The sequence below is a fragment of the Ptiloglossa arizonensis genome, chromosome 10 (genome assembly GCF_051014685.1).
Source record: "Ptiloglossa arizonensis isolate GNS036 chromosome 10, iyPtiAriz1_principal, whole genome shotgun sequence".
Taxonomy (NCBI): domain Eukaryota; kingdom Metazoa; phylum Arthropoda; class Insecta; order Hymenoptera; family Colletidae; genus Ptiloglossa; species Ptiloglossa arizonensis.
The window spans coordinates 5,967,346-5,989,701 of record NC_135057.1 but is presented as its reverse complement, the minus strand read 5'-3'; the positions used below and the strand labels follow the sequence as shown (position 1 = coordinate 5,989,701).

The following is a 22,356-nucleotide window of genomic DNA, read 5'->3' as shown; positions in this document are numbered from 1 at the left end:
GGGAGCGTAAAAAGAGCGGCTAATCTTATTTAACGGCGCGGTGGTGGCCTCCGCTCCGAAACAATCGATCGATCCGTTGAGGAAAACAATTCCTCGTCCCCGGCGTCGTGGCTTCCTCTCGATTATGGCGCGCGGGGGTATCGTGAATCGCGACGGAATTTTTCACGGAGACGCGCACCACGCATGCCGACCACGTATTTCCACAGAAGCCGCGGCAAAAAGGAATCTCATCGTTAAAAGCGCGATCTTCGATCGTGAATACCGGCACAGTGCGGGACTATAAGCAACGCCTGCTAATTCCGCGATGGCTGCTATCGCGTTTTATATTGCGCGAACGCCAATATAAAATTGCGCGCGTTTAAGTCTTCCATTACCATTGATTTGTCATTTGCCCCTACGTTCTTTTCATTTTAGTTTTCGTCGTTAAACATCGTCCGTTTCGTTTGAAAATATTGATAATCTTTGCGTTTGCTTTTGGTTAACTGTTCGAGAACACCATAGTGGAAGATTGCACTCCAATCCTTGAACTCTGAACGCGATTTCCTCGAAACTGGATCTCTCATTTCTTTGGATAGTTTTTGAGAGAAAATTGTCGATTCTTTCCAGAATTTTACATATTTTCTTGAAAAATTTCTAAACGAAGCAGTACTTTGAAAAAATTTTGTAACGAAAGGTTTGTTTCAGTTGCTAAAAATTCTAAGTTTATTGAATTCTGATCACTGGGACCAGGCAGATCTATTATAACGATTAGAAAATTCAGGTAGCGCACTAGGGAGGTGCTTATATTTTCTGTATACGTCAAGATTTTTGTATGGAAATTGAAAATATTGTTTAAAACGTGTACTTTTAATGTGTCCCAAAAACATTTATATCGAACGTTTCGTATCGTCGGAAAAAATTCCTAAAATATGATTCTTTCAACCCAAAAGGCGATCTTCCCCTTTAACTCGTAGTTCACTGTATATTGTGAAAAACAAATGTAATATAAAATGTAATTCATCGAGATAACAGAGTACAATCGTGGAATTGTCTCAGACTTTGTATACCTGTTTTCAAATCATCGAGGGATATGTTGCCTTACCTTGTAAAAATTATATTGTATATTTAACATACCTGTTTTTCCACGATAAGTGACCCATATAGATCTATGTTTCTAAGTAATCCGATAAAAATCGAATCATCTCGTAAACTAATACTTGCAGTGATAATATTGACTTTTTCTCCGTCTCGGTCTCCCGTAAGTGGCTTGAATGAAACGTTGTCGATCGAGAGAACATATTGCAAAATATGTCACGCGTGTTTGTACGCTACTGTGGATATTTTCCAGAACAACGTAAAGGTTACAAGTCCTTGGATATCGTTAAATAATAACAGCGTCGTGCGAACGAAATTAGAAGGCTACCAAGGGATTGTTCTGTGTCGCATTGGCTGGAACGTTCACTCGAACTAATCGTCGGGTTTCGTTGTTTTACAAACTAGGTCACGCACGAATTGTAAAACAGTGGCGGGAGAAACGGAGAAAGCAAACAAATGTCGCGCTAGTGGTGATTTGTTAAACAGTTATCTGCGCCGGTATAAATAGCAACAGATGTCAGACAATGATAGCAGCCGCATAAAAATACAACAGACTGTGCTGTCCGTATGGTAGGGGTACCATTGGACAATTTCGTTGTAGTTATCGATAAACAACCGTTTGTTTTCGCGACAATGATGAGAAAATAAACGGATATACACCGACAAGACGTTTGATAATATTGCACGGTCTGTACTTAGAAAATACAACCGCGTGATTACGAAACAATAAAGACGAATGAATGGAAATCGTTGATCAAATTGATTTACGCGCACGGTTAGAAAATACAACCGCGTGATTACGGAACAATAAAGACGAATGAATCGAAATCGTTGATTAAATTGATTTACGAGCATAGAAGATACAACCGCGTGATTACGAAACAATAAAGATGAATGAATCGAAACCGAATTCACGCGTTTCGCGCTTTATTGGGGAAGAATTCGTGAATCAACGTGCAGGAACGATGATAAACGTTACGGATCACGGAACGGAGCTCGAGAGACACTCTGTGTAAACACAACATGCTTCCGTTAGTGTCTACAGAAATTGTAACCCGGAGTAGAAACATGGAAGAGGCGTAAACTGTTTCGAAGGACCAACTACGTATGTAGACCACGTGGTGAGCGTACAGAAAAGGGTGTGTCACTTTTACGTCCGATCCAACCCTTAAAAACATCTAAACAAACCACGAAGAATCGTCCAATCCCTTCCAATAGCCCCTAAGTTTGCACACTGTAGACAAAAGATCAAAGTTATTCACCAAAAGCTTCGAGAAAAGACTGAACAATTTTGTATCGTTTGCTCGTTGCACAGAACTCGTGATTAAAATTATACAATAGAACAAACGCGAATAAATCGCTACACGTTGTTCTGAATGGTCGTTTTTCATTCGAATAAAATCGTGCCCACGGTTTCCTTATCTCCCGGAAGAAGTTCGATTTTTAATTAGAATTCCACGTTCATCGGGGAAAGAACGTGTCCGGTAATAATATTTAAACGAGCAGATACGATTCCCGCCGAAACAACTCACCGAGCGAAGCGATTAGACCACTCTTCTTCTTGACCTAAGGCACTAGATCCGTTTGTTCAACAAACACGCTGATCCCGATGACCGTCGTATCCGCGTTTCCAAAAAGGGAAGAGAAAAAGAATCGGAGTCGCAATCTTATCACCTTCGACTACGAAGTGTCTCGTTCGACTCGCAGGACAAACACGAGTATCTATGTGACTCGTCGGTCTGAGAATACACGCGCATTATGTTTATTCGGAGGTGATAAATGTTCGACCGCCATTCACAAGTCGGGTAGACTGTCGATCGCGCCGGAAACATCACGTAAGAGGGATTTATGGCCGAAGAAATACTTTCGTGATCCCATCCGCGGTAGCTCGCACGTGTTCACCATAAGAATTCGATCGGGCGGGCAGCCGTTGCTTTACCATGTGTTACTTCATAAGAAGAGAACAGCTTCCTAGATTGGCTTTTTCTACCAACTTCTGCAAACTGAGCGTAAAAACGTTCACAACGTTCTCATTCGTTCGACGAAATATCACCCCTCGTCAAGATTAGACGAAGCACACCAGCGTTACTTCCTCCATATCGTGAAACTCGCAATTAACTTTTTACAAGAACGAAGACCGCAACCGTCCGGGACCATTATATCCATTTGTTTTACCGCTTTCACGATTTTACTTTGTCATACCTGACAGCAGCTCGCCAACAACCAGACGCGCTTATCGGCTTCTTATCAACGTAACCTCCTCGCTGCGCTCCCGAAGGACGTTATTGAGTCTTTCTGGGGACACTTTGGATCTAGAAGTATGCAAGGATTCTATCCATGTGTCCCGGTTTCTTTTCCTGATAAACTACTCGATCCACGGGCGAAAGTAAGAAGAAAATGTTACGCAAAGCTTGGCAGTGAATACTTTGTTACAGAGTTGTAAACAAATATTCGCCGCGCGAGTTTCACCGCGAAGAATTAAAATATGCAGTTGATGACGCTTGACGAAACTTAGAGAAACTTTTCAGTGCAATAGATTCCATCGTTCAACCGGAGAACAATATTTTAGTATTTCGAAACAAGGAATTAAAATCACTGTGCAAATATTCTTCATTCTACCGACTATTAACGACGCAAAATTATTCAGATGATAAAAAAGTAACTGCGCGAAATTAAATAGACTCGGTTAACCTTCTCTGTGTTACGATGAAAAATGTATTATTACGTATTACACACGTGTACAATATTTGTTCATAATTTAGCAACGAAACGTGTACTGAACAATTTTACACATCTTTGTCTTATTTTCACTTATGGAATATCAAGCCCTTGCAGTCTGTCAGAAAAAATCTACGTACACTTTACATATACAAGGTGTATTGCAACGATCCAACCGAGAAGCAAGCTACGTGCAAGAGTAAACGAAACATCAAGTTGCACAATTTTCGTAGATTTATCGAGAAACTATCGATTACTTCTGTCCCAAGGCGATTCTTTGTCAACGTTTTAACGGTCATTGATAGCAGGTTTCACGATGAAACTTCGAGCGTGGTCTATTGTCGATTAAACGCAAAGCACGTTCGCAGAATTTGCTCATCGGCATCGCGTGTGATTCGACTAGCAGAAATAACTCGGACCCCCGCCACGAACGAAGGGCCCGCTGCGCGCCATTGTCGCAACGTGGACTTTTCAGTTTCGCAATCGTTCGCGGTTCGAAACGACGGTAATTCGCTCTAGGCGAGCCCTTCGATGCGATAATGCGAGAAATACAACCGTTGGGAGAAAAACACTCGCAAGGCGTCGTCGAGCCCTTTGTCGTTGCATCGAACTCTATCGATCCGCGTTACGTAACAATTGAATCATAAATCTGATCGTTATTGATTCGTGTTTCCGGTGCGTTCAGTTCGATACGAATAATTATTCTTATCGAAGATTCGTTTCTTCTTGATCGTACAGTAAATCGGGTTGAAAAATTGAATTTAAAATTTGGAGATTTGTCAAATGAGTTGTGCGATTAACTGTAAAGGGTAATAGTTTGATTGATTTGAAATCTTGATAATTTTACGACAAAGAGAATGAGTTGTATATCTGCTAGGTCTTTATAAATAACGGAAGGAGTCGCATCTTCTCTGAGTATTTTTTACTTGTGAGTGTCTATGAAAATGAAAAATTGAATAATAAATATCTCGTTCGGAGGAAAAATTCGACTCTTTATAGTTCGGAAAGAAGCATGAAAATGTGCGAGCAAAAAGAGAGAAGAAAATTGATTACGAGATTAATAAAAACGAAACGCCGTAAAAATCAAATATTGAATGGTTTCCAATGATTTTGTTGTGTTTATCGAGAAGATAAGCACGTGATGTTTCAATAGTTTGAAATGATTACTTTGATACTTGAGACAATAAACAATTCTTAAAGCTGGCTGTAATTTCATATTTCCTTGTTAATTCCAAAATAAAAATATAGGTATAACAAACTTATCTAGTAGATAAATACATAGATACGAACACGAGAAAATTGTTATCGATGATTTCAACTAGTGTTTTTCTAAATTAAAACGCATAAAAGCAAACCTCTTAAAATTTTTTCAATTACACATGCAAAACTTACACATGCATGAACTCAAAAACTTTTCCTTTACTTTAACAATGTCACCATTATGCAGTAAAACTCCTCTTTTGTATCATAACCCAGGAAACGTTAAATCAACCGAAGAATCCAGATTTAAGAAATACATTTTTATCGTAGAAAGTAACCCGCGTTCTAAATTGTTCGCGCGAATGAACATCGCGAAAATGGCCATTCGAGTCTGAAAATTTCCATAACCAGACCCGCTCGAGTATTATTCGCGTTCTGTGAAGAGGCTTCGAGGAATCGGCGAATGAAATGCCAAGGGAGAAAACGCGTAATCCTTCGTTTGGGCAGGAGTGGAGCGAAAGTTTGAATAGCAATTAGTAATTAATTGACACGACCGGTAACATAATCCGCCGAGGTCTCGAAATCAGAATTAGGTGTAGAAATTTTTCGGTGCGCGGTCGTAGAGAATCGCAGTTAACGCGTGCAGATTTAATCGACAGGGAATTCCAAGAGGATGATGATCCTCGATGATGTCACTGCGACATTGAGCGGAATCGTAATCAGGATTTCGCCTTCGAGAATCGCGCATACTCGCCGAACGAGTCGTCGGCAGATACCGATCGGCAGTTCGATAAATCGACCGATTACGAACCACTACTACCGTTTGTCGTTGGTGTGCGCTATGCAGTATCGGAGCTGGTGTCTCTCTTCGATTCATTTCGAGGTGACTCGCAGCAAACCGCGTCGCAAACAAGCAAGCTCTTTGTTTATTTTGTAATTTCGTCGAGTCGCTTCGATCAAACACACGTGAATTATTTCCTTCGAAATAGGAGTAGATTATGATCCGTTCCTACGGGGAATAAATTATTCTTCGATGTATCGTTAACGCATTTCGTTTCTACGCGTTGTGCGTGCATTTATCGACTTAATCCGATTACAATACGATGTAAACGTTTCTTTACTTATTTTCTTTACCTGTATCTTTAATGACTTTTAATTAGGTCTCGATAGTTTTTAACAATGTTTTAAAATGCGTTCACTGGAGTTTTGGAGTTCTGTTCTTTTTACTAGTTAATTTTTACTTGACTGTTTGAAGTAGAGGACTATGTATCTCATGAATTATTATGGAAATTATTTATTTAGAAGTAGAGGATTATGTGGTAGTATATTTAGTATTGAATTTAGTATTTAATAATTTGTTCTATTCGACGTTATAAAATTCGTTGAATGACAAGTAATGACAACAATTGGAACACTTTCTGCGATACTGGCAGATTCGTGTAAGTTTAATTAAAACATAATAAAATATTATTTATTAAAACGATAATAACTACTGAATTTGTAAATAACGCGGCGAGATCATCGGAGTTTGAATTTTTGTTTATTTCAATTTTAAGTGATTCGTCCCTGAAGTGAACGTGACACGATAGTAAAAGAAACTATTATTTCTTTTGTTATAAAGAGACACTACCATTGAATGGCTCTGAAGAAATCTAGTCTGAATATTTATAACAACCATGACTGGTATTGCAATTATTCTTTCAAAAGATACGTTCAGCATAACAAAGCATGACTATAATATTTAATGAGGTACAACTACGTTCCACGGTTTATGGTATTAGAAATCAGTACATGTCTCAATTGACAATCTTCGTAGAAACTTTGGACAGATTTTACTTATGTATGTGACACGACGGGACAAAAAAACATTCGCATTTTAAGAGTGAAGCCATCAATGGAAAGAATAAGTATACCTGGGTAAAAATTAAAATTCACCGTCTTTCGAATAATTACGAACAACATTGTATACGTTTACATTGGTCACAGATTCATCACCTTGAAATGTTACTTAAAAGAAAGTTAAAATTTTGGAGCAAAAGTAGTATATACTGTCCATAATGTTTCAGGATTTAAGGACCAAACGATGTTGTATGTTGTATGAGTAGAAATAAGAAAAAACTTTCTATAAACATAGTTAAATAAATACTCTATTTGAAAGTTATAAAAAAATATGAAACCACGACGAACTTCTCAGTACACCAGAGTATGAATAAGTTGATGATATTTCTGCAATGTGTTTCCACGCGTTATGTTTACTATTTGAAATCGCTGAAGGTGATCCATGTCCCTTCTGTTAGTATTGGTAACTATCAGTCAGTTGTACAACTTAACTCCGTTTTACAATGATGTCAGTCCTGTATTGACATGTATGACCAGTATTTTGAAATAGAGTAGCAACAGTGAGAGATTAATAGAAGCTACATCGATCACTTTCAATGATGCCAAGGAGTAAATACAACGCGCATAAACACATTACGCAAATATTACTGACCGATTCTTGCATTACAATGTACTAAGAGAAAGTTCGTTGTGATTTTATACATTCATTCTAACATTTTAATGAAGTGTTCATTCGACTATATTTATAGAACTTTTTTTCATTTCTACTTACAAAACATACTGGCAACGATTGACTGTTAAATCCCAGGACACCTTGTATAGTGTATAATATGATATATGTAGTATAATATTCTTACAGTGCCTAATGTGTTGTGTCGATGATCTCAGTACGGTCGTTTTTACAACCATAATCTGCGTTTGAAATTATAAGTGTAAATTTCAAAGAAGACGGTTCAAGGTAACGAGGTTTTTACAGATGAAGGAAATAAACATGTACTTCTATGACCTAGAAACAATCTTGATACGAATATCGTAGAATATTTTTGAAAACTTGTTAAACTGAACTGATGAAAATTGCTACTAGAACAAATGTGAAACTTATCGAAAATTTAATCGAAATAAAACGCCAAAATAAAAATATTAAAGATACAAATGTTCAAGATTAGTAAGAAATGTGCCTAACCATAGAATGTTTGAGTATCATAATGTACCTTTACGAGGTAATAAATTAATTTATCGAAAAATTGTGATTTGGCACGTGAGATCGCATTTTATTCATCCGTTACTCGAAGTTCATTATGCAATGTTATAACGCACAATTAAAAAAGCAATATAATCGTACCAAATTTCCATAAATTTAGTAAGCAGAAATTAAGCTGCTTAAAAGAAAAAAAAAAACTACTTGAAAATCGTAAACGACTCACGGTCTGCGGAAAGGAAACTGTGATTACTTGCGGAGAAACCTATCTACCGGAAGTGGAGTGGTTATTACTACGAAAGTCATCGACATCTAATAGACGAAGTCATTGTTCTGTTTAGATAACTACCGAGGGAATTCTGTTAACAGCTGCTTGACACATCGTCCATTTTGGTCGATGAAGAAGTTACATCGCTTAAAATTTGTAACACCGATTTTATCGCGATAGTGTAATATTCACGCGGTACGAGTATCAGATGATAGCGAAACCAGTGATAAGAGTTATCCGGCGATCGTTATCTCGGATAACGATCTAGTGAAGCGTCGAGTATTAAACGTGAATGAAGTTGAAATTGCAGTAGACGAAAATTCATTGTTCATTATCGCTAAATATTCGAAACATTTAAATGAATCGTTTAGCAATCTATTAGGTTGTTTGGAAAGTTATTTCGTTTTCCAAAATGGAGAATGTAGAATTGAATAAAATGTTTGTACACTCTAAAAAAATTGTGTTTCATTTTTATCAAAAAAAAACGGAATGACTTTCCGAACAACCCGATTGATTAGATCAACAAAGTAATCGTCGACGTTTTCAAAGCTGAATGAAACCGCTTGGATGGCTCGACACGTACACGTAAGAAAGATGAGAAACGATAAAAGTGTTTCACAGTAAACAAATATCGAATTCCATTCAATTTCTTCTAATCGACGACGAAACAAATGATCTTTGTCGTCCACTTAAATTTCCGATATCAATGGTGCAGATTGAAGATAAATGTTTACGATACGAATCTCTAAACAACGCTACAAGAGCTACTTTTCCAATATTTATCGCAACCATTTGTTAAATATCAACGTGTTTTCAAAACTTCGATAAATAGTACTTTCGATCGTACTGCTTAATTTGAAGTATATTGTTCGAGATTAAATTCCACTTCGTGTAAAAACATTAACGTCTAGTCTGATTGTATCTGCTTTACATAAAATACGGAGCGAATTTAAAGAGATAAAAGTAACAACGGTTTTCCTGGTTGTTCCAGATTTATAATCGTTAATTTACATTCTCGTAAAGTTCAATTATAATTTGACTTTAAACGGCCTTACGCAATACTCGGAAAGCTGACACAAGTTGGTCCAGAATCTAGTTTCAATATTTATAACCCCATCTGGTATCTATAATTACAATCATCCTATCGGGCAACTATGTTCACGGCAACAGAGTAAACTACGTATGTGACTTATTGAGTTACGAGCACGCTGGAAACTTCGAACAAACTTGTAACGAATTTTGCTTCTAATCTGCGCGCTCTTTTCGCACGTGAGTAACGAAAAACGTATTTGTCCCTCGAGAATCGAGCTGTCAGTTCGAAAATTCGACGAATAATCGTACGAGCAAAGTGGGAGGTTAGAGGTCGCACCGTTTCGAATAATTACGATCGGCAGTGCACGTAACACGGTGCACCGCTGTCACTGTCACGGAACCACGTTAACGAGAGCGACGAAACCGAAACGTCGTGTTTACCTGTAATTTTCGTGTAGACAGCACCGCCGCTCAGAAGCACGGCGTCGTAGACAGGTCGGCATGCATCCACGTGTTCGGTCGCAAGGTTAAATCCACTTGTACAAACGCCGCGCGAGACGGCTACAATGTGCCACCCGCCGTGTGTTCCACGGCCACGAGAGATTGCCACCAATAACCACGCTCTTCTTTTTCTTTTCTTCTTTTCACTGCGAGAAAACCGCTCGAGGCCGACACACGGCAATGAACTTGACCGCGAGTGCGCACGCCGGTGTGTCGCGCGAAATTCGAAATTCAGCCCACGATGGCGCCCGCGGTGTTGCACGTGGTCACGACGTCACTTTTCAAACACGCGACACCGGTTCGTTTCGACGTTTCCGCGATTCACGCGGCGGTTCCGATCCGCGTATCCTTTCGCGACGCACTGTCTCGAGAAACAGGGTCCGTCGATAAAGTCGCTTGTTGTCAGAGCGCCCAAACCTTCGTATCCTTGCGCGGTCGTCCAGCAGTGGGGCAGGAAGGAAAGAGAGAGAAAGAGAAAGAGAGAGAGAGAGAGAGAGAGAGAAAAATATTCGCTTCGCGATCGCGTTTGTCCGTGCGTGCGATTTGAACCGATCTCGAGCCCGATAATCCTCCAAGGAACGTCCGTCCGTAGGTGTACGTAATCCAACAAGTTGCGCGTTGCACCCGATCGACACGCTCGCTACGAAACGAGACGTCTCGCGCACACGAAAAACTACTGTCAGAACCGTCTGGCACGACCGCCGCGGCGACACTGAGAAACGACGACGACGTTCGGCGCTGCTTGCTGCTCGCTCGGCACGCTACTACTACGCGGCAGGCAGCAAGCCGACCGTACGAGCACTGTACCCCTCTTTCCTTCTCACTCGCGCCTACTCCTCGCTCCCTGTTGCGTTCCTTCTCTACGCGTTTTCTCCGTCCCTTTCCTGCCGTTTCTCTCCTCTTTCGTGCCTTTGCTCTTTCCGTTCGTTCCTCTTTTTTCCACGGGCTTTTCTTAACCCCCCATCCGTTTCCGCCGTGTTTCTAGCTTTCCTTCGTTTTTACCGTTCCCCTCCCTTCTCTAATCTCTTCGCGCAACGGTTCGCGGTTCTTCTTCCCTTCCGTCGATTTTCCATCGTCTCGTGTTTTCCATGCGTCTCGCTCTCTCGCGTTTCGCCGACCGTCTCTTTCTCCTCGTCGCTCTTCCATCGTTACTCGCCCGTGCCTCTCTCGTTCTCTCTTCTCTTCCCCGTTTCGCGTTTCTTTTTCTCTCGCTCCCGCACTGCGCCGCGCTCGTCTCTCTCCCACGCTCCCTTATCTCCGTCCTTATCCGGGCTGTCCGTATCTCGCTTCGTCTTCGTCACCGCGGTGCTGGCTCGCGCGTTTTCTCTCTCGCTTGCTCGCTCGCTCGCTCGGTCGGTCGCTCGCTCGCTCGCTCGCTCGCGCGCTACCTGGGCGAGACGAGGAGCTGCCAAAGCAACGACCAACCGCCGACTCGGGCGGGAACTCGTCAATGCGATACGTGTACGCGTCTCCTCGCCGCGGCACTCTCGCGCGGTCGTTCCGCCGTGCATGCATAAGCACGCGCGCGGGCAACCGTGCCCGCAAACGTCGTGTTGGTGCCCGATACACCCGGGCGTGGGTGTACGTCGACGGAGGAGGCGCCAGCTTTTCGACATGCGCCGAAACGTTTTCACGAAACGTCGCGACGTTTCCCTCGACGCGACGGGCTACGCAGCTCCGTTTGTTGCTACTCGAGCTTGAACCGGGCACTTACCCTCTCGAGTATTTGGTGTTCGAGCGCTGGAATGCCTAGAGGTTGACGAACTTCTATGGTGGAGCACGATGGTCAGCCTTTTCTTCGGGCTTTCCGTCGCGCACTCGGAGCGAATGGGAAAACCGTTGGAGTTACGAGAACGACCGATTCGTGGCGGAGTTTTTGCCGGTTACTTTCGCGCGAGGTGCACGGCAGAATTTACGTTTACAAATCGTAAATCCTCGAAGGGGGGATTCAGTGTGATTAATTAAACGTTTTGGCACGGGGTTAAGAAGTTACTAACCCTTGTCGAGTCGTAAATTGTTCTGTGATTGCCGCACTGTCCTTGTTCTTGGGAAAAACGTGGACTAGAAAATTGCTCGTGGGTTATTAAAAGGACATTAGTCGTAGGGAAACAAGTGCAGATTGTACTAAGTGTTGTGTCAGACTTTCGCAATTATGAATTGTAAACGTATTACTTGAGTTACTATTACGAAAGGAACAAAAAATATTTAACCACGGTTACGTATTAAGTATTGTTAAATACTTAACGATTACTTAGGTTAAGTATGTTACAATTTAATACTTAGGTTAAGTAATTGTGTTAAGTATTTTATATTTGGCATTGTCCCTTTTGGCATGTAACACTTTCAATGTCAAAGGTTCCTCCCTCCCTTGTGTAGACAAATTATAGGTATAAACTTTAGGACCTGATAGGATTCATTGAAAGGAGCAACCAAGTCTCGAGAAAAGAAATGTTTAAAGATTAATAGTGTCGGAGATACAGTGTCCCCCGGATAACTGAACAGTATAATTCGTTCTGTTATCCGAGTAATACCGAATTCAGCTTTAGAGCATAACAAGTATGGTTAATATTATCACCTCGAATAGGCTTGTGTAATACTTCGTTGATATTTATTTAAAAATTCTATCTTTGCATACGATAACAAACACAGTATTGCATTTATGAAAACTAGACCGACCTGGAGAGCATTTCAAAACTTGATCACTATCATCATTAGGTTCAACTGTAAGAAAATTTTCATCCTGAATTTTCAATTATTGTTCAAAATTTATTAATTATCTTAGAAATCACATTTTCTCTGATTCAAATATATGTACTTACTATTTTATCATTATTATATTTTAATGAATCAAACTATGAAAATATTTACTCACCCTTTCCATGTAGTAACACCAAGCACTTCAAAGATAAATTCTCACAATTTCTCCACATGTCCTGAAACATTGAACCCCTTTGTAAGAATCACCCCGAAGTAGCTTTGTTTCTCGATTTCTCCCTGAACGATGCTCGAGCGCGCAATTCCTAACGAGCGAGCGAATTAAAAATTGCGCAGCTGTTTGCAATTTTGGAGCAACGCGGTTCTCATCGTTCGGAATATCTAAACAATGCAACGTACGAGGTCCACCGGATCGGCGACTCTCGAATAAAACTGTATTCTTTGCATTTCAAAGATAAAGCTGGATGCCTTAAAAGCGAACGGTATTTCCCAACATCGGCCAGCGTATACAGCCTTGGAAAATTTATCGTATCGCGGCTCATCGGCGGAATGCAAGGATGTTGGTGGCACCGTTGCGATAGAATGTTTCGTCCTCCAATCCTACAAGCCTCTGTCCTTGGAACCGGGAATCCTGGGGCATTAATTTCGTCGTGGATGTATCATACGGAGGAACACTCGTCTTCTCGACTCTCAGCTGTTTTCTACGGACGTGTATAACGTCCTCACACGAACGCATCGTCTTTCCCTATCTCGTAGGCGAAACATGGGGTCACGAGGCTCGAGTAGCTTCGGTTTAACCTGTGTTGGTGCTAATAGTCTCTGTTTGCATTAACTTGAGCGAATCCGATTTACCTGGCCAACGAACCAAAGCGAGAATTCGTTCTGTAAATAACGCTTGTCCCCTTCGACAACTATCGAACTCGTGGAACTCGATGCGTCGAACGATCCCTCTATGGATCGGTTCGATTGTTACGTCGAAAGAGGGTGTATATGTACATTCAGCATTGGTCGTTTTCAAACCGTTCGAGTATTTGAACTGTTCAATGGAGGCAGCTGAATCGAAAATAACGTTAACAAAAGTAATTGACCATCGTTGGGCTCCGTTTTTAGAATTAATGGCACGCGTTATTTGCGTGTGGTCCTAGCGCCACTTGACGGTCGTGAAAACCACGTGAGATTTCGGTCCATTTCAAGGACCCTCGAGGCGGTCACGGCAGAGTTAAGAGGAACACGAAGAAAGAGGAAATAAGCGACACCCGAACTCTACGAAGAACCGAGGACGGTGTGGTTGGTCCCAGTCAAAGGAGCGACGGATACACCCACGCGACCTACGTGTTAGTGGACAGACACGGGACCTAATAAAAAGATAGCGATGCACCGAGTGAGTACTCATACTCATGGGAAAGTCGAGACGCGTAATGTTCGCGCCGCGATTCCGACGACACGAGTTTCTCGGTCCAATTCTCGTTTCGTTTCGTGCAGACACGACATTCGTCCTAAACGTTTCCAGATGATCGTTAATTCAATTTATCGGTGCATCGATTACGATTTTGAAGAAGAAAGTGTAATATTAAAACGAAGAACAAGTGAACTGCTTGTTACGGTGAATATGAAATTAACTAAGTTAAAAAGAAATAATTGTTCTGAGAATTTTGTCTACGAATTGATAGAATTTTGTACCTCACCCGTTTCATCGTAAATTGTATCTATAACTTGGAGTTCTTTTCTTTTTTATTGCAGATTTATGAATTAAAAGAATTCTGCTCCTTGAAAAATAATATTTTACCAAAAAGAGAGAAACAATACCGAATATTTACAAATTGAATTTAAATAAATACGATACGGTGGGGAAATGAACGAAGTCGATTTAATAAAAGTTCGTTCCGAGTCATCCTGTACAGTTCGCGGGACAAAAGCACAGTGTTAAAATTTATTACGAAGCACATCGCGCGGAAAGCAGTCGATTGGCACCATTCTAAACTAGATGAGGTAATAACAGGGCAATTTCGTCGGCATGCAACGAATACATTGCACAATTCCCGACAAGCGTACGCAAAAGCTCGCCGCAGAGATGTCTGGTGATCATCTTTCGCGTCGATCGTCGACCGCGTGTTATGTACGTTTACGATAATGCCTCGCATAACGATCGAACATCGAGACCGCCAATTATTAATACGCGAAGTAAGGAACTCGATGAACTCAAACGGATCGTCAAATGGAACAATTAACGGAACACAATGAAGTGAAGTTCGTTTCAATTTTGTTTTCATAGCTAATGTGTTCTCGAAACTGATAATCGCTCCAATTCAAGGAACAGCGATGAGAATAACTAGGTACTGGTCATGAATCCGAGCAACAAGTTTTACCTGTATCCGAGCCAACACTGTATTCTTATTAGTCGATATCAGCGTGTCTTTATTCATTTCGTAACTTTCGACCGTCATATTTTCGTCCTCTTTGAGTCGACAATAATATCAATCGAGAAACGATACAAATTTCTTAACAATACATATAAATATACAAAGGGAAAGTAATCAATGATTCTTGACTTATCAGTTTTTTCAATAGAATTATAGTAAATGTAGCGTAAAATAAGAAGATTAATTTTCAGAGATATTTAAAATAGTTCAATCAGAAACTGTACTTGAAATTTGCCAAACAGTGAGTTGCCTTCAATTGAAAAAAATTAAATAAAGGAGAGGGGGACGAGATGAATCTTGATCGCGAATTCGTGCTACAAATTTGATTAATACAGGAGGCATTATTGTATCGAGAACCGAACGACAAAACGATGAGATTTTACGATGACGTTTCTCAAGAATCTTTCGTTCGTGAGCCGCGCGTCGCGTGACGAGCTCAAAGCAAACGAGCGCGGCGGTTTCTTTGCGGTCCAGTCGTACGGTTTAATTTTAATTCGCCGAGGGTGATATCATGTGCGCCCGCATGCCTTTCCATTAATCTCAATTACGGGGCAATTAAAAGCAGTTAACAAAAGTGGGGTCGTGAACCGATGATATAGCCCACCTTCGGTAACCGGTCTCCCTTTTATCCTCTTCGAAAATGGACGATGGTGACAGTCTACACGCCATCGTACAATTTATCGAGCATCCACCGTTTTAATGTAAGACAATACGTTTCGATGGATTAATAAAAGGAGTGCTTGTTCCACGAGTAAAGGAAATTTTTACCTCTTACTCGGAAGTAAAAATAAAAATTCGAAACAATACTCGTTAATCCTAGAACTACCCAAACGATAGATATAGTAGTAATAGAGGTTATTTACGTTCGGTGATTCTTTTTAGGTTTATAATAAATTTAATAATTTTAAAGAATTATGGTTTGCATGTACTTTCAAAGTAATTACAAACAACGTGTATCGACAACCTTGTATTTTATACGCCTATTGACATGGAAAACCTTCTCACGTCGAACACGATTACATTTGTTCCATTTCTGGATTTTTCATACCGAAGGTGACATAAAAGTCGAGTTATCAAAGATCATTGGATTGGTCTTGACCTCGACCATTACGTTACGGTGATAAAAATATGCGTCTCCGTTTGAAAACTACCGATAATCTCGAAGTCTTGAAAAATATGACCTCGAGACAAATTTTTTTCCACTCTCGTAATATTTGTCCCTTTCGAATAAACATTTTCCACGGACAATTTTTCCTATCTTCGAGAACGACGATGTTCGAGCGAGACACCGTGTACATTCGCGCGCGCACTTCCACGTGAACGTAATAAAGACGCTTGATAATAATAACAATACCAATGATCATTTAACGTTCGTATCGAGCTTCGCGACTGAAATATCTTAAAGTTGCTTCGGTTTTATGATTTCTCGTAATAAACGCTCCGTTGGACCGATAACGGTAATAAACAATTCGATTCTTTTCCGCGCGGAATGACAATAATCGTATCTGGCTGGTAATAATGACGAATATCACGCACGCCGCAGAAACATCGCTCGTTTCACGATTATGGAGAGTGTCGGTTGGAAATGCGGGCGTTAAATCAGGGACTGACACGAACTTAACTCATTCCTCCCTATCGCCTTGGCACTCTTCGCGCGGGCCCGAGATTCAGCAAACAATGGAAAACGCGTCCGTGGAAGCCAAGTGTGAAGATAATACGGGGAACGATGTTGCATGTGTCAGCTGCTAGGGAGACTGCAAAGTTTAATGTCAATTCTCCCTCGATGGATGCGATTAATCATCGCTTATCGTTGCGTTTACTGCCTCGCGCTCTAGTGAAACGTTCTTGGCTAAATAGCGCTTAATTAACTCGATAGAATCGCTCGCTCGGCATTGACGCGGACTGACGTTTCGTGACTGCGAACAGCAAAATAGAGTCGTAAAAAGTACAGGATAGGGGCAATTTATAGCACGAACGATACAAAATAATTGAAAAAAGGGTAACGATCCTTTCGAACGACACCGTCGAGGGAAATCTTTTCGCTTACGAAACTTCTGCTCGGGAGAAAATGCATTTCGAAATTTAAATTTCGTCGAAAGTTCTTCTGCGACACTATTTCTGTTTGTATTTCTCGAAATTAAGGACGATATAATTCATCGTAATACAAGAAGTTTGCACGGTGAAAATTATTATCCTCGTTGTTGCGTACAAACTTATTCGAATTATTGATATATTTTTTCTTTTGCATTCGCTATTCTCCATCGAGCTGAGTTTACTTTACTCTCTGTGTTACACACATATCCGCACAGTGGCAACGGAAAGAAACTATTTTGGATTATTCGATAATATCGTGTTATTAAATGTATTACTGACCTGATCTGGATAAACCGAACTAGATAAAATCAGTTGATAAAAAGTAAATTAGGTTTCTACTAATATTTTAAAATACATGTGCTACAGACAAGTACCATTATCAAAGCTCTATGAATCTTCAAACTGGACATTCTTGAAAAATTCAATTTCGAAGATTCTGTTCAATTTCTCATGAATAATCATCCCCTTATAGAACCATACCACGAATTACGTTTCATCCCCTATATACTGTGCCCACAATTTCGAAAGATTTTCGTGTTGCTCCGGCAAAGAGGGCTAGAAATGATCGAAGGTATCGTGAATCGTGCGAAAACGTTGTTAAAATTGTTTGTCGGGGCATCTAGATGCCTATCACTTTCCAAGTAGATTCTAATAGGGCAAGTCGAAGAACAGTGTCTTGGGTGATCGTTGCACAGTGGTAACGGAATTAATACTTTTGATTACTCAATAATATCGTATTTCAAATGTATTACTAACCTGATAACTAGATAAAAAGAGTCGATAAAAATCAAATTATGTTTCTACTAATATTTTAAAATACAAGCTCGCGCGCTACAGACAAGTACCATTATCAAAGCTCTATGAATCTTCAAACTGTTCTTTCTAGAAAAATTCGATTTCAAATCATATTTCAAAGATTCTGCTCAATTTCTCACGAGTAATCATCCCTTTATCGAACCATACCACGAATTACGTTTCATCCCCTATGTTCTGTGCCCACAATTTCGAAAGATTTTCGTGTTGCTCCGGCAAAGAGGGCTAGAAATGATCGAAGGCATCGTGAATCGTGCGAAAACGTTGTTAAAATTGTTTATCGGGGCATCTAGATGCCTATCACTTTCCAAGTAGATTCTAATAGGGCAAGAGGAAGAACGGTGTCTTGGGTGACCGAGGATCATTTGTTGCGTTTCCGACGTTAAGCCAAACCGAGCAAGCCTCGCAAAAGGACACCTTAAAAGGGTCCATAGATTCAAAGTCACTACGGGGGGTTCTTTCTCCTTTTACCGGAAGATCGTATCTTCGTAGCTCCTTCTGCCTCCTATCTGGTTTGCACCATCGCTACGACCACGAAAACGAATCATTGCCGAATGGCTGTACAACTTGACGCGTAGCCTCGCTTTTGTGAATCGGTGCCCATTAAATTTTCTCGTTCACGGGATCCCGGATATGCCTTCCGTGAAATGGGAGGACGTCTTGCTACCTCTTTTCAACCCCGTGACAGTTCCAAGTGAGTACTTCCCGCGAATACTGTGCATCGTGTTCATCGATTCGTTTCTTTCCGTATAAACTCGGTACGTCTTGACGTTTTAATCCAAGAACGAAGGATCTTCAACGAAATGCTTCGATCGAAATCCCTGCTCGCTATGTTTTTACGTAATTTGTATTTTTAATACCGAAATCTTCGTTTTGATCAATTACCAAATGAGCAGTCGTTGGGTTTTCACATGGTATTTGTGTTCATTGATTTGTTTCTTTCTGTATAAACTCGGTACGTCTTGACTTCCTGATCCAAGAACGAAGGATCTTTAACGAAATGCTTCGATCGAAATCCCTGCTCGCTGTGTTTTTTCGTAATTTGTATTTTTAATACCGAAATCTTCGTTTTGATCAATTACCAAATGAGCAGTCGTGGGGTTTTCACACGGTATTTGTATTTGATTGTCGTATGTCGAGAAAAGAGACTGTATTAATAATCGTAGATATCAGATGTTCTGCGAGAAATGGTACAATAATCGATGGAGACGTTTCTGGGTTAAAAAATAAATCGAAAATATGGAATAACATTTTTGTATAGTGGATTCTGTATTCCAGAAAATTGGTCTCGAAGCATGCTCAGTGTACATGCACAATTTAGTGAATACGTCTATTAGATTTGTACGAAATGTTTAGAAATGATAATTCTCAATCGAGAATATCATTTTCCTGTAATTAAGTCGTACACTTAGTGTATAAACACGATATGCGTGTTTGAACGATCGCGTAAACACGTGTGCCCAGCCTGTCTTGAAAATTGTTTTCCTCAATAACAAAACTCTGAAAAAGAAATATTATTCCACATTTTCGACTTATTTTTTTATGTAAAATTACTCAATGATAACGTACCAGTCAACGTATTAAGGATTTTACGTCGCAAATATTCCTTTATCTCGGACAACGTACGTTGAATTCGAGAAAACAAATTTCGCGATATACAATTTCAAATCTCGAACGAGAATACCTAGTGTCCATGTATCAACTACTCGATTTCTCCGTAATAAAAACAGAACGAGAATTACATCGATCTGCTACCGTATTTACGACGTATTAACTCCTTTTATCGTGCTATCGAATTGTGTAGATCGTTCGATGAATCCATCACTTCGATTCTTCGAAAAGACTGGATAACTTCGACACATCTGCAACATGGTGCAATTTTTCCACTCGTGGCCGACAACGCCCTCATTGTTAAACTTGTTCGTGATTTTTGCCGTACACCGTGATCGATACCACCGAGGAATGCGAATACGATGCATTTAATAGGCGCATCGTTACCGTGCGCCCGTGGGACAGTAAATCAAGTTCAAGGAACCGCGTTTATTTAAAGGGAACCGAGAGAAATTTATCATTTGCGCAGCGCCGCGAATCGTTGCTTTCTCGATTGCAGGCGACCTCGTAAGCTCCCGCATACTGGTACGTGTCCCGATAAAGATCGAATTGTTATTCACACGAAATCAATGAACCGAAGCTGGACGAGGCGTGATCCTTTTATCTAATGGATTTTGAAATCATCGTTCGAATGTGTACCAAGCCGTGTCACAGGATATCCGTGTTAATCGCGTTAATTTTAATGCAATCAGACTTGGTCGTGGTCTTGCATAATAATTTATTTTACACAGACACTGCAAATATAAATAAAATCGATGCACACGTGAGAAAAAGAACTATAGATTTTTATATTCATTGCTATATGTGCGCAATCTATTAAAGTGGTTGTTCAATAAATATTTTGTATCTTTTGGCTACTTTTTATCATATTTTAAAATTTTTTCATTTCTAAATTTTTTCATTTCTAAATTTTTTCATTTTTAAATTTTTTCATTTCTAAATTCTTTCATTTTTAAATTTTTTCATTTTTAAATTTTTTCATTTTTAAATTCTTTCATTTTTAAATTCTTTCATTTTTAAATTAAAGATGTACGGTGAAGAGTGATATCTGTTCTGGAAAGGATTCGATTCCGTAGTTTCGAGTTACAATTTCATTGAATTTAAAGGTTTGCCCATATGGTGGAATCTCTTTTCTTCCCTTTTAGAATCGATCCATCCCTCCGGGCTGAAGCATCGAATTACTATAATGTGAGCAAATAACGGAATATTGGATGCCCCATGGTGGTATGTGCTTTGGTAAAAGTACTATATTGTTATCGCGAGATGTACACTGGGTGCTCCCTTTCGCCCTTTGGTTTGGACAAGGGGATCGGGTGTTCAAATGGTACCCCGGTAAAACGATTCCCTTTGCAACGATTTTCTATCGACACTCTTTCACGCGAGCATGTCGTATCGATTCAATGTGGATCACAATAAAATTCATTAAAACACATTAGCGAGTGAATGGATAAGAGAGCAGGAAGTAGAGAAAATGTTTGGACGGTCGAGAGGACCATTATTGAAACGTTATGGACAATAATACATACGTGATCGTTGTAAGAAATTGAATTAATTATAATAGGTTACTAAAATAATTTTTTAAAGAATCCAAGTGCGGATTACCTTTGGGTGTTTGAAATACACCACATTTGTGAATTCTAAATGAAACATACTTTCGAAACAATTTATTTCTGAACGTATGCTTATTAAATTTCCTTCCATTTTCATCTGCTAATCAGTTCGAGTGATTCATTTTGAAACATTCTGTACATGGACGGAGCATCCCTTTCACCTGTCAACACTTCATCATTCGTAATGAGGAGTCTCGCAACAAAATGTAAAAAGTTAATGCAGCAAATGTCTACTTTCGATAATTTAGAAAATCGTTGCAAACGTTGTATGGATTAAAAATGACGTTCCCCGCACCAAGACGTGAATTAAATGTTATTTTATTTCTCGATAATTTCAAAATACTCTCTGTAAGAGGGATTTTCCTCTTCAGCTGCCAACGCTTCATTATTCGTAATACGGAGCTTCGAAGCAAAACGTAAAACACGGACGTAATAAATTTCTCCTTCCGATAATTTAGAAAATCATTACAATCGTTCTACGAATAAAACACGATGTTCCTTGGATCTGGGTGTAAATTAAATGTTACTTTATTCCTCGATAATTTCGAAACACTCTCCGCACGAGGAATTGTCCTCTTCAGCTGCCAACGCTTCATCATTCGTAATACGGAGCTTCGAAGCAAAACGTAAAACACGGACGTAATAAATTTCTCCTTCCGATAATTTAGAAAACCATTACGACCGTTCGATGGAGAAAAAAAAATGATGTTCCTCGTGGCTAGGTGTTAATTTAACGTTATTTTATTCCCCATCTGTACCGGGATGTTGCGTATTACGAGCGATTATGCAGACTGCAAACGCCGCAACACATTACGCTTATCACCGGCACTTTATCAGCATAAACAAACGATGTATGTATTACAATACCACCGTACGGCGGTTCAGCTTATTTCGAGACGATAATTGATAATACGTGGGCTGACGTCGGCGGTGAAACAGTCGACGACCGGCTGAGCCTTGAAACGAAAGTCGAATGCAATTATGTAATTTACGAAAGAATATTTCCCGCGCGAACGTTCAGCCTCATTGTTACGCGAAGCGAAAACGACCGTTCGTGCACGACATTCGTCTTTACAGTTGCACACGATCGTTTAGACCGTTTGTAAACCGTGCATTACGAACTCGTTGCTTCCCCTCGAAAGATATCTGTTGCGGGAAAAGTTCCTGGATAGCATAGATCACGGATTTACATGCTCGTAAAACGGAGAATGGTGTTTTGCAAACCGCGTCTTTATGGCCGCGATAATTAAAACCAACCGTTGT

The 22,356-nt window shown here is 40.1% G+C and overlaps 1 protein-coding gene across 2 annotated transcripts in view; it reads right to left on the bottom strand.

The window, feature by feature from the left end:
- Window positions 1–9,909, bottom strand: part of Cv-c (RhoGTPase activating protein) — a 565,606-nt gene extending 555,697 nt beyond the window's left edge. For both annotated transcript variants that reach the window (XM_076322424.1, XM_076322425.1), the window contains exon 1: window positions 9,771–9,909. The gene's annotated coding sequence lies outside the window, so the exon portion shown is untranslated. The remainder of the gene's footprint in view (window positions 1–9,770) is intronic.
- Between the last annotated feature and the right edge of the window lie 12,447 nt (window positions 9,910–22,356).